The sequence below is a fragment of the Pseudophryne corroboree genome, unplaced genomic scaffold (assembly GCF_028390025.1).
Source record: "Pseudophryne corroboree isolate aPseCor3 unplaced genomic scaffold, aPseCor3.hap2 scaffold_2098, whole genome shotgun sequence".
Classification (NCBI taxonomy): Eukaryota; Metazoa; Chordata; class Amphibia; order Anura; family Myobatrachidae; genus Pseudophryne; species Pseudophryne corroboree.
In genome coordinates, this window is record NW_026968742.1 from 53,633 (window position 1) to 66,883 (window position 13,251).

The 13,251-nt window shown below is 42.5% G+C and overlaps 1 protein-coding gene across 1 annotated transcript in view; it reads right to left on the reverse strand.

Moving 5' to 3' along the window:
- LOC135006179 (oocyte zinc finger protein XlCOF8.4-like) overlaps positions 1 to 12,593 on the reverse strand; it is a 39,748-nt gene extending 27,155 nt beyond the window's left edge. The window contains exon 1 of the mRNA XM_063951996.1: positions 12,555 to 12,593. The gene's annotated coding sequence lies outside the window, so the exon portion shown is untranslated. The remainder of the gene's footprint in view (positions 1 to 12,554) is intronic.
- Between the last annotated feature and the right edge of the window lie 658 nt (positions 12,594 to 13,251).

Genomic DNA, 13,251 nt, shown 5'->3' on the forward strand with positions numbered 1-13,251 from the left:
CTAAGAAGTTGTTGGAACCTTACTAAGTATTGTGTGTTTCACCATTTATTACTAAGGGTTTCTGAGCATCTCAATCGCTCAAACAGCTTGCTTAATAACAAGGTTAACTAGTGTTACATCATTGCAGTATCTCGGTATTAAGGTTTACAGTATAAGCATATTCTGTGTTTAAGGTTTAAAATGTTATTGACTGTGTGTGCGCTCGCTGTGTGTATTCTGTACACCCAGCACAGCGTGTGTACGTTACTTGCGTACCACGTGCGAAGTCTTTATATGCAAATAGCGTACAAAGTGCGTAGCACGTGCACGTGGTTTAGCGGCCATAACGGCTTCACGGTATTAGTACATAGCTTATTTTCAAAGGTAAATATTTGACTCTATCAATTGAGGGCTAGTTCTGGGATTTCCTCATACCCACAGCCTAGCAGGTTAAGGCAGACTTTATCTATCAGTAAAGGTTGGGGATACGGTAGTGCTGATCAGATAAGCGTCTGCTTCGCTTGGTTTGTAGGGATGCTGGTGGGATCCGAGGAAGGTAAGCACGTTAAGCTATTGTCTTTTTAAATCTGGTTTTAATTTCTATTTGGTGCCAACTGCACACGCAACACATGTAACACACGCACACACCTGTACTCTGCATATCTGACCATATTGTTGCAAAACAAGGTTCAAATGAGTCATATCGTATTTGATTCAGATTGGATTGCTTATCTGTTTAAATAGGTTTAAAAGTATTTTTAATCGCTCTGCATAGCTTGATAGTTTTATTTTTAACCCAGGCCTAAAATAACTTCAGGTGCTTGCATGGTGATTTTCTTTGTGACAAAAGAAGCCGCATGGTCTGTCCTCCATTTTGTGTAACTCTAATGGATGTGGAAGGGGGAGGAGCAGCGGCCATTTTGGGAAGGTAAAAAAAATGTTTTTTCTAAATAGCCGATTTTCAGTTGACTCAGAAATAATCAGCCGTCCTTTGTCAAAAAGAAATCACCATTTACGAGTTTCCAATGCATTTGTTTAACCCATGTCATAATCAATTATAAATAGTTTAGATGGGGTTTAATGAAAGTTAATAATAAAATGAATATTTGATTTAGGAACGACACACAGAGAAACAAAGTTTTTGTTTTTTTTCCCCCTCTCCTTACCTCTAAGATTCTGTTGAACTGCTTGTTGTGAGATGGGCCATTGAAATGCAAATTAACCTGTGTAACTGTTTTTTTTTTCCTAGCAGTGAAGAGAATCACCTTCACAGACAGTTAAAAGCATATTCATATGCAAATTAGAAGCACTGAATAAGTGAATGGGTCTCGGGAGACCAGTGATTAGTACATAGATGTAATATTATAATTATGTGTGTGTTCATATCAATGTATGTTCTACAAGATAGCTATACAATGTGAAACATACTATTGGAAGCATTGATTATTAGATTCATTTAAAATTGTATTGTATCTGTGTATTTTTACCTATCTACCTTCCTGTTTGCCATTTATTATTGATTACGTACTGAGAAAAATATGATGCTATTTTAGTTAAAAGTAAGATTAATACTTAAAGGGAGTAATTGTAAAACACGCACACAGCCTGGCCTAGTTAAAGGTTGATACAGTGGAATCTGTGTGGTGTTTGGTAAGCGATTATAGTTAAACATTGTTTACATTTATAGAAGAGTGTTATTTGTGTTACTGCGGACGTATCCGGCCTGTGTACACGTGTCTCTCACAGAGTGCGAGTCAAGCGTACGCGACGCAAAGGCCTACACAAGTGGCGTGTTTACGCAACGTGCGTACAGATACGCCCACTAGATACAAATCACACGATAACATTGTTTTAGTAAGGCCATACGGAAGCCTCGAGATAATAGCACAATTTCTTTCAGTTTCCTAAAACTAGATCCTTCTCTGGCTGCATCTCCTCTGGGATTAACCTGTGTTACCTGAATGAAAGAAATTTTCTGTACAGAAAAATCAAAAGTATATTTGAAGTGAAAGAAGCGTGTGTATGCAAGTTAATTTTTCTTTGGGTGAATCTTGAGACAATTCGAGATTTCGTAGAAGTACACTCGTGAAGTGATATCACGTGGTGGCGTGGGAGGCATCTCATGTTAACAGTGAAATAAGGTAAAAGGAGCAAGTTAGTATTACAGCAGACCAGAAGGTCGCTAAAGTTTGAAGACCCTGACTTAAGAAAGGTCAGAGGTAGTGGGCGCAACCCACAGAGAGGTTGGCGCAAAACCCATATAGGCCCGTGTTGAGAATAAGCTCCGGCTGAAGGTTTCGCAACCGATTCCGTTGGTCGTAAGGCGTATAAATAATAGTTATTTATACACAGTGCGACTGTACCGCATGTAATTGTGTGCATTAGTTTGTTACCTTGATACCCATTCAGTTTTGTTGGATCATAAACGCTATTTGTACATTCTAACGTGATTTGTGTAGGTTTTTTTTTATTTTAAAGGGAGGTTCGTTGATCACTCAGGAATTCTCCAACAACCGAAACTTACTGGGGAGGGTAACCTACTCACACACGCCCTAGTAAATACAGGTTACATAGGGGCCTAAGTTGAGTACGCCAGCGCTAAAGCAGTTTCTGTGTGTATTGGTCAACGTGGGCGAGAGTGAGTGAAGGCACTCGTTGAACTTTCACCGTCGCCTTACGTCGGGCAATTTGTTTTTTTGTGGGCATTCGCTGAGAAGGCAATACCTGCAAATAATGGGGGCCAGTTGCTCAAGTGAGGGACGATCAACCAAGGTTCAGGATGACTTAGTACCACGACCAGTTGGGTCGGCGAGCTACATAATGTGTGAAAAATATGGATCACACGCAGAGGTTTTATGCAATGAGTGGGAACGTATGACTGTGAACGATGGGGATAAGTTTCCCAGGGTGGGCAATTTTAATCCTGAGGTTTTGCAAAATTTAAGGAGAAGGATAGGTCTCATAAAATCCGGGAAGCAACGGAATAGACATTATAATTGTTTACATTTATGACAACAGGAAGGTGAGATACAAGGAAGATTATCTTACACAGCTTGTTCTCACTTTAGCAGGAAACATATGGCAACTGGAGAAGCAATGGCTACAGAGAATGGCATACTGCGATATGATGATAATTGTGCACTTAGTAACTGTATTAATAATGATAAGAGTAAATGTAATAAATGTAATAATGATAGAAGGAAAACTGATAAATGTACAAATTCTAACCCGTGCAAGCTGCACTCATGTTAAACTTCCCCAAGGATTACAAGCAAGAAAGTGAGCCCAGCACGATGTCGGCACCTTTTCCAGCAGCCATCATACGAGACACCCAGGTGGGCACGGCCCAATCGGTAAAGGCAGTAGTCAAACCCCCTTACGGAGGGTCAGGTGAGGTCGTGTCCGCAGGTAAGTACGGTATTGTATATCATGCACAGACAAATACACCTCATATTGTAGAGCCAACACCAGATGATGTTGTTGAACTTAATCCTGTCAGGGTGATTGCAATCCCAAATGGACAGACTGACGCTCTGGCAATCACTCCCGCCAAGAACAGTGCAATGCACCGCCCCTGGTTCCGGACAGAATTAAGGACAATTATGTCTGAATTTCCTGATCCCAGGAGAGATCTAGCCGCATGTCAGAGGTTTATTAAAGAACTATGAAACTCCACAGAACCCACCAATAAAGATTGGCGGACAGTGCTGAGGGCATGTTTGCCCTCCAATACTGACCCTGCGAAATTCATTACTGATTGTAAGTTAGACGCAGAGGTACCTCTTACTGAGGAATACAATCAGGAAAATGTTAAACAGATCAACATTCAATTAGGAGTATATTTCCCAGCTGTTGTCAAGTGGAACGAAATCTTCTCCATAAGACAAAAAGAAGGTGAAATTGCTTCTAATTATTTCAATCGAGCACTGCAGGTAATGGCTAGATACACTGGGATCGTAGACATTGAGATAAATATACATCATAGAGAAGTAGCGGTTTATGTATTAATGAAAGGTTTAACAAAAGTGTTGAGAACAAGGATACAGACCACTCAACCTAACTGGAGAAGTATCTCGGTGGCTGCATTAAGAAAGTCCGCTGTTGGGCACGAACGGAATATCAGCAAGCACAGGGAGTCACAAGGGGGTAAGCTGGTGACAATAAGTAAACTACCTCAGTCTAAGCCCCAGACCCCTGTGGGTAAGTCGAATGTGATAAGATGTTATAGTTGCAAGAGGAAAGGTCATTATGCACGAAATTGTATGTTTAAAGACACATACCAGGTATATCAACCCCTTAGACAACAACATGACCATAATATCCGAAGAACCAGGGAAGCACAGGGAGAGCGGTTGATGGTGATGAGCATCCAAGCACTAGAGGAGGCATCAAATTGACCAAAACCCCAGGACACTGGCACATGGAGGAAGCCAAGGGTTTGTTATCTTTGTAAAAGAGAAGGGCATTATGCAAGCAACTGTAACAGCCCACATAAAGTCAGACCCCCTAGACAAGAACACGAGCCAAGTTATGACACACGAAATTATAATCAGGGATCACATATGAAGAATTTTGGGCCGCACCTGTAATGTGCAGCCAGTAAAGTTGATCATTAGCCTTGATAGTAAGCCTGAGGTTACAGTCAATGCAATTGGGAGGTCAGTTCCTTGTAGACACAGGGACAGCCGGGTAAACTTTGTAATTTATCTTTAAATGTTTTCTTCTCATCTCCAACGTTCACCAACAGAACTCAAACGTCACATGACTACTTGGTCTTTTTCAGAGGTCTACCCAACCCCAGTATATCTTACCAGCATCGTTGTGTTTGGCCAGACGCAAAGGGTGGAGAGTGGAGATACTGGTGGGGAGACTGTGCAGAGATACCGGTGGACATGTTGATGCGACAGCCTGTTGATGAATCTGACAATGTTTTCCTTTCCTATTCTCTCTCTCTCTGTTTGTTCTTTCATGTTTTACGGATAGTATGTCACACATCAGTTAGACAAATGGTAATGCAAGATTTATGCGCCTTACAGAAAGATCGCTGATTCGGAAAGAATATTGTATCACCGGAGTGTTCATTTTGGGAAGAGTGAGAGACAGCACCTTTGAGATGACATTTGAGCAAGAAGAACAATAAGACCAGAGGACAAATTATCGTAACATTTTTCTTTCCCTTCAATTATTTTCTGTACCCCCATTACAACTTTCTCTTTCACCTCCTGTAAGATGGACTCGCCCCCAAGAGACTGCAGTCTGTGTTTTCCTGTTGACCCTGTTGTTGGCCAGAGCAGTCTGTTTCGGTGAGAGTACCAGTAAGGTCGAGAAAGGATCTGGAATGGGTTCTGATGATCAGGATGGATTTGTAAGATTCCAAGAGCAACACAATCACCGAGCAAAGGTGAGTATCAGAAAACGATCTAGTAGCCATGACATTAATAGACATTGTGAAGGATTGTTAGCTGAAGAGAACGGCATCTGTAGGAATTGTAAAAATATAGTTGAGGACGTTTGCATCAAGCAATGTCAGTCCAGTTTTAATATCAACATGGACCGGCATCCATTGAATGACTATCACTCATTGGTGGGTAAAGTGTTAAATCAGACAGACTGTTGGGTGTGCTCACAATTACCTCAAGGTCATAGAAAGTCAGGACTAGTGCCATATCCTTTAACGGTAGATGAGGTACTTGAGTTAAAGGGTGGGAGACCAGTGGACAAGAGATTTAATATTTCTAGTCCCCCTAGTTTGAAGCTCCACCAATACCATGTAGATAGGTCCCTAATATGTTTTAACATTTCCAATCCCCGAAAGCCGGGAAATTGGGAAGTGTCATGGAACAACCAAACCATGACATTTTTACATAGAGCCGACAGAATGCCCATAGACTCAGAACTTATACGCCAAATGGCCGACGGTGGAAAATATATCCGGTATAGGTACACTCTAGGAAGTAGGACCATGCGAGTTGGAGAAGTATCACCAGGATACTGTGCATATATCATACAACCGGATACGTGTACTAGACAGATGAGAGAATTAGGGATAGGATTTTTTTACCTGGAAAATTTGTAATATGGTTATGTCATATTCTGTCCCATATGTTCTCCCCAAGGATGCATATTTCATATGTGGGAGAAAGGCGTATAGGTTCCTTGCCCCAAACTCAGAGGGATTGTGTTACATTGGAAAAGTGTTGCCTGAAGTAAATTTATGACCCAACGATTGAGACAATGTTGTGATAAGATATGATTCCAAGGACTGTTTCTTTCACCCGTTTCTCCTTTGATTTTCTCAGAGGTACCAAGTAATCCACCTGGAAGAAGAATTTGATGACCTTTTTGTTATGAGCCACGGCTGTGGCTCATTCCTGTTTTGCATGTCAGTTATGTATTTTATGTTTATAAGTTGTCTTACAGGCCAGGATTTCCCGTTGCTCTGTTTTAGAATACTCTTGGTTGCTGCCGCTGGTGAGTCTGTGTAATTGCAGCTTGTTCCCATGTGTTCAGCCTCACCTGGCTGCTAATTGCATCTTGTCAGTTTGGAGTCATGCAACAGGGCAGCTGCATGAGATTATTAATTAGGTCTCTCTGTTATATGCTGGCTCAGTGCAGTTCGCAGATGCTGGTGATATTTCTAAGTTTCCAGTCTGCTTGAGTTCTGAGCTTGTTCCTACCAGTCCCTGAATTCCTGTGTCAGTCCCTGTGTTGATTCCTGTGTCTGATCCCGTGTCCTGCCGTTAAGTGTTCCTGTCCTGAAGTCCAGTGGCTTTGCTGTGCCTGGTCAAGTTTCTGGCTTCTTGGTGTCCACCGGTCTGTCGTTTGGGATTCTCCCTGTCCTCCAGTTCTCAGAATTTGTGTCGGCAGCATTGGAGGTTCCTGTCCGTTTGCCAGTATTCGTACCGGTTCCGTGAGTAGCGGCTGTGCCGCGTCCGTCGGCCCAGGCCGCTGTATTCCGTTATTATTTCTGTCACTGGTGTTTTGCAGAGGGTTCTGCTTATGCTGTCACCGCCGGTACACAAAAGTATTGTGTCGGTGTGTGGTCAGCATTTCCTTTGTTATTCTTTTCCTTTGGCGGCAAGCCGCACATACATTTAGTTTTAGGCTAGTTAGTAGCCCCTGGCCTTGGTTGTTTCAGTTAAAGGGCCCCTTGTTATCACACTGTCTCGGTACACTCTTTGTCTCTCTTTAAGACCTGAGGGGGCATCGAAGTTGGGCAGACGTAATCCGCCCTTCAAATGCGGCTGCCATGGGCTCAAGCAACCATAGTCTCGCAAGAGTGTGCTGACCGCACGGGCGAGACAACGGAGATAGGGCGCCGGGGGCTGTTCCCTTTCCATTCCCCTTTCCCAGCATTACGTCCTGGTGCTCTGGACTCACTTCATAACATCTCTCTTGTTCTGAGCACCAGGAACCTAACATTATAACACTTTTATACAGACCACTGATGAACTGTGTCACAGACACCTAATGAGCTTTTAGAGACTGTAATTCTTTTTATGGACACTTGAAGAAGCTTTGTTGGCCAATTACCGCAAAGCTACAGTAAAGATACGACAATCCGGACAAGACATCAGACAAGACATCAACAAGACCCCAATCGGCGACCACATACATAATCATACGACTGCATTTATAACACGTTTCTTATCTTCATCTCTACTATCTTCAGGTAGTGACACACATAGTCGACAGGTAATATAGGCACATATATCAGCACTCACATATTCTCCCCTTTCATGTATCATCAACTAATGTGCACCCCATTTGTTGGAACTAAAGCCGAAAAGAGCTCGGTAGAGTTTGTTAGCCCATTTACAGACCCTTAATACGGGATGAGAAGGATTCAATGTATACTTCGCAATACCTCGAAGCTTGATTTAGAACACGTACGGCACGATGATACATGATCCCTCAGACATGGATTTCATACACACATGCTTTCACTATCTCACTAGGTCATATTTTTCCCACCTTCTCCTCTCCTCCCTCTACCCAATCATAATAAGGTATTCCATGATGACATATATATTTTTCTGTTTGAATTGTTTAGAAAGTGGCAGTTATTGGTGACTGCCAAAGGGTGGACTGTCAAAGTCGAAAAATATTGTGATTCACAATGCCTTGTATTAACCCCAATACACATGCCCGCTGCTCGTGCATTCAGTCTGCCGTGCGTGCACATGTCCGCAAATTGCGTAAACTCGCTCCGGCGATTACGCGCGTGATATGCGTATTTACGGTAGAGTTTGTAAGCTTGTAGCGGGCGACTCGTTTATAGCATAGTTAACTCATATAGTGTGTTTAGTAGATAATATTTCCCTTAATAACGTCTGCAAGTATGTTTAGTGTAAATGGTTCGTGGACATTGGGATTCCTCTTTGCATGATATGAAGGGTCAGGCAAAGGTTGAACGGTGGTGTTTGGTGTCCAACTGTAGAGTATTTTATTAGTAACATTCCGGTGTTGGTTAGGAAGAGATTGTTTGCTCCTGCGTATAGTTATGTATAAAAGTAGTTTACAGACATTTACTGTATTTGCAGTTCATTATCCATGCGGCGGGAATCCTGAGGATACCTCCCACCTAAGCAATTGGAAATAGTCACAGCCCACCTGTTCGAATCCACCTATGACCTTTTGTTATAATGCGGAGACACATTCCTGTGTCCAATGGACAATGAGATTGTAGGGACCATTGTATTGTGCTATAGGGTGTGTATATAAAGGCCACTGTTCCCTGACCGGCCAGTACTCTCTCTCATCAACGATCATCTGCTTGATATCGGAGCTTTGGATCCGGGTTGCGCATGCGAGTATTCCCACGTATGGTATGTTCTCTGTAGCCACTTTGTTACCTTTTGTGTATGCCATTCAGTCTCACTCTGTGTACTTGTGTTTGCGATCGTTCGCTATTGTTTATATTTGTTTTATGTTATCCGGTTTAGTTATTAATGTTAGGCTTGTAGTGTATAAGCTGTAACTGTTTTTCCCCTTTTTACATACTAAAATCTTCTAAGAAGGTGTTGGAACCTCACTAAGTGTTGTGTGTTTTACCATTTATTACTAGGGGTTTCTGTGCATCTCAATCGCTCAAACGGCTTGCTTAATAACAAGGTTAACCAGTGTTACATCATTACAGTATCTCAGTACTAAGGTTTACAGTATAAGCATATTCTGTGTTTAAGGTTTAAAAGGTTATTGACTGTGTGTACGCTCGCTGCGTGTATTCCGTACACCCAGCGCAGCGTGTGTACGTTACTTGCGTACCATGTGTGCAGTCTTTGTACGCAAAAAGCGTACAAAGTGCGTAGCACGTGCACATGGTTTAGCGGCCATTACGGCTATACAGTATTAGTATATAGCTTATGTTAAAAGGTAAATATTTGACTCTATCAATAGATATAAGTGATGTCACTATGATGCTCCCAGATCCCCTCACCTCCCCAGTCATGTTCCTGTATTATTACTATAGATGTAAGTGATGCTACCAGATGCCCTCACCTCCCCAGTCGTGTCCCTGTATTATTACTAGATATAAGTGATGTCACTGTGATGTTCCCAGATCCCCTCACCTCCCCAGTCATGTTCCTGTATTATTACTATAGATGTAAGTGATGCTACCAGATGCCCTCACCTCCCCAGTCGTGTCCCTGTATTATTACTAGATATAAGTGATGTCACTGTGATGTTCCCAGATCCCCTCACTTCCCCAGTCATGTTCCTGTATTATTACTATAGATGTAAGTGATGCTACCAGATGCCCTCACCTCCCCAGTCGTGTCCCTGTATTATTAATAGATATGTGATGTCACTGTGATGTTCCCAGATCCCTCCCCTCACCAGTTATGTCCCTATATTTTTACTATAGATATGTAATGTCATTGTATCAATACCAGATCCCCCTCACCTCCCCAGCTATGTCCCTGTATTATTACTATAGCTATAAGTGATGTCACTATACTGCTTCCAGACCCCCTCACCCCCCCAGTCATGTCCCTGAATTATTATTATGATTATAGATATAAGTGATGTCACTATGATGCTCCCAGATCCCCTAAACTCCCCAGTCAAATCCATGTATTATTACTAGAGATATAAATGATGTTACTGTGACATTCCCAGATCCCCTCACCTCCCCAGTCATGTCCCTGTATCATTTCTATAGATATGTAATGTCACTGTAACACTCCGAGATCCCCTCACCTCCCCAGCCATGTCCCTCAGTGTTCAAGCTAGGCTGTTTTAGAAGGGTGCCGCACCTTCCCTATTTTTTAAGGGCAAAATTGAACCCTGCCCTTTCTGCGGCACCCTGCTAAAACTGCCGTACACTTCCTCCCCTCTTAGCGTGTAAAGATGTGTTGCGCGTGCGGATGACATCCATTCATGCTAGGAGAGAGAGAAAGCCCAGCGGCACGTCTCCAACAGTGAAGCTGCCGGCCGCCCACGCCCCCTGCAGTAACATCTGAGGTCCGCACCGCCCACTTAAATGATGTTTTATGGCCACGAACCCTATTTTACATGGCCACGAACCCTTTTCAGATGCATGCGTGGTGTTGCCGTGCGCGCACACATATGCCACCGCAGTTCAGGGCCCTGCCTAACATTATTTCCAGAGTGAACACTATCCCTGTATTATTACTACAGATAAGTTATGTAACTGTGACGCTCCCTGATCTCCTCAACTACCCAGTCATGTCCCTGTATTATTAGTATAGATACAACTGGTGTCACTGTGACACTCCCAGATCCCCTCACCTCCCCAGTCATGTCCCTGTATTATTAGTATAGATACAAGTGGTGTCACTGTGATGCTCCCAGATCCCCTCACCTCCCCAGTCATGTCCCTGTATTATTACTATAGATATAAGTGATCTCACTTTGACACTCCCAGATCCCCCTCACCTCCCCACTCATGTCCCTGTAATATTACTACGGATATAAGTGATCTCACTGTGACGCTCCCAGAACCCTCACCTTCCCAGTCATGTCCCTGTATTATTACTAGATATAAGTGTTCTCACTGTGACGCTCCCAGATCCCCTTACCTTCCCAGTCATGTCCCTGTATTGTTACTATAGCTATTAGTGATGTCTCTCTGATGCTCCCAGATCCCCTCACCTTCCCAGTCATGTCCCTGTATTATTAGTATAGATATAAGTGAGTCACTGTGAAACTCCCAGATCTCCTCACCTCCCCAGTCATGTACTTGTATTACTATAGATATAAGTGATGTCACTCTGATGCTTCCAGATCCCCTCACCTCCCCAGTCATGTCCCTGTATTATTACTATATATATATGTGATGTCACTGTGGCTCTCCCAGTCCTCCTTACCTCCCCACTCGTGTCCCTGTATTATTACTATAGCTATAACTGATGTCACTGTTATGATCCTATCCCCCTCACCTCCCCAGTCATGTCCATGTATTATTACTATAGACATAAGTGATGTCACTGTGACACTCCCAGATCCCCTCCCCAGTCATGTCACTGTATTACTATAGATATAAGTGATGTCACTGTGATGCTCCCAGATCCCCTCACCTCCCCAGTCATGTCCCTGAATTATTATTATTATTATTATTATTGTTATTATTATAATTATAGATCTAAGAGATGTCACTATGATGCTCCCAGATATCCCTCACTTCCCCTAGTCATGTCCCTGTATTACTACTATAGATGACATCACCAATGTATTAAAATAATAATAATAATAATAATATTAATATCAGGACACCACAAGCTTCTGTCCCTGTATAATAATAGAAAGGGGAATAATAGAAGCGCTCTTAACACTATAAACATTGAAATCCCTGAAAAGATTTTACAACCAAAGGAGTCAAAAGGCAATTCAAAATGTATTTTTATTTAAAAAAAAGAGATAGTAAGTAACACTATCTTTAAAAAAATGCTCATATATCATATATATATATATATATATATATATATATATATATATATATATATATATAAAAACCACTATATGAACTTGAATATGAATATGAAAAGAATAACTTCTATTATTCCCCTTTCTTGAGTTTTTTTTATTCTTAGGAGCATCACACAACTCCTTATAGAAGCGTACATGCACATAACATTACCTGTATGCTCTCCCTTTATAGTAATAATAAAATGACACCACAGGCTGCTCCCCCTGCAAAAAAATAATAATAATGGGACACAACAGGCTGCTCCCCCTGTATTATAATAACAACAAATAAAAAACAACAGTACGCCACAGCCTGCTTCCCCTGTATAATAATAAGACAGGACACCACAGGCTGCTGCCCTGTATAATAATAATAAGTGGACACCACAAGCTGCTCCCCCTGTATAATAATAATAACAGGACACTATAGCCTGCTCCTCCTGTATTACGATACCTGCGGGGTCTGCGCCCCCTGTATTACAGTAATAGGACACTAGAGTGTCAGCCACCTGTACAGGGATAATGCAGCACCAGAGGCTGCTCCAGCTGCACTATAACAAGGCACCAGAGGCTGCTCCCCCTGTAGTACAGAACCTGACACCAGAGCTGCTCAGCCTATAGAATAATAATAATAATATCATTACCTGCTGCCAGACACAGCAATGGCTGCTCTCTGCTCCTGCTGCCTTGTGGGAATGATAGCAGGAAGGCGGAGCTCAGACCAGGGGAAAATGGCCGCCGCTCCTGACGTCACTACACGGCCAGGGAACCTATTGCTGCTGCCGGACTGGTCTACAAGAAAATGGCCGCCGGCCTCTTGCACTGAGGACATGTATGGTAATAGTAATTACAGAGTGCTGGGCTGTGGGCGGGTGGAGGAGGGGAGGGGCCAGTAACCAGGTAGCAGCCGTTGCCAATCATACCCTACTTCCTGCCTGTGCGGTCCACCTTACTTCCGTACTGTGCGTTCCACATACAGGAAGTGAGTTTTCATCGACTGCTGCAGCCTCCCAGTGTCCGTGGAGATCAGGTAATGGCGTCTTACTATACAGGGGGAGCAGCCTGTGGTGTCCTGATATTATTATACAGGTGGAGCAGTGTGTGGTGCCCTGTTATTATTATTATTATACAGGGGGAGCATCCTGTGGTGTCCTGTTATTATTATAATACAGGAGGAGCAGTCTGTGGTGTCCTGTTTTTATACAGGAGGAGCAGCCTGTGGTGTCCTGTTATTATTATTATTATTATTATTATTATTATTATTATTATTATAATACAAGGGGAGCAGCCTGTGGTTTCTTCTTCTTTTTCTTCTAATATAATAATAATATTATTATTATT